Genomic DNA, 475 nt, shown 5'->3' on the forward strand with positions numbered 1-475 from the left:
GAAGAGTAGAGGCTTATGCATGTTTTGCGATGAACCATTTACCCCTGGTCATCAGTTAAAACACAAGAAGGCCCAGATATACATGCTTGACCACGAGGATGATGAGTTTGAGGAGTACGAGGAACCTATGGAGGTGTTGGTGATGAAAGATACCCCTGAGATTGACGAGAAGAAACCTGTTGTGTCAATCCACGCCCTAAATGGTTCGACTACCTTCAACTGCATGAGGTTGATTGGTCATTCTGGGAAGAAGAAGCTACACATCTTGGTCGATCCAGGTAGCACTCACAACTAGATAGATTTGAGAATGGCGAAAGAAATGGGTTGTTCGTTAGAACCAATCAAAGTGATGTCGGTAGAAGCAGCTAATGGGACGCTCATTTCCAACTACAAATGCAGAGAGCTGAAGTGGAGAGTGCAGGGTTATGAGTTCACCGCAGAGTTTAGAACCCTGCCCTTGGATTGTTACGACCTG

The sequence above is a fragment of the Camelina sativa genome, chromosome 2 (genome assembly GCF_000633955.1).
Source record: "Camelina sativa cultivar DH55 chromosome 2, Cs, whole genome shotgun sequence".
Classification (NCBI taxonomy): Eukaryota; Viridiplantae; Streptophyta; class Magnoliopsida; order Brassicales; family Brassicaceae; genus Camelina; species Camelina sativa.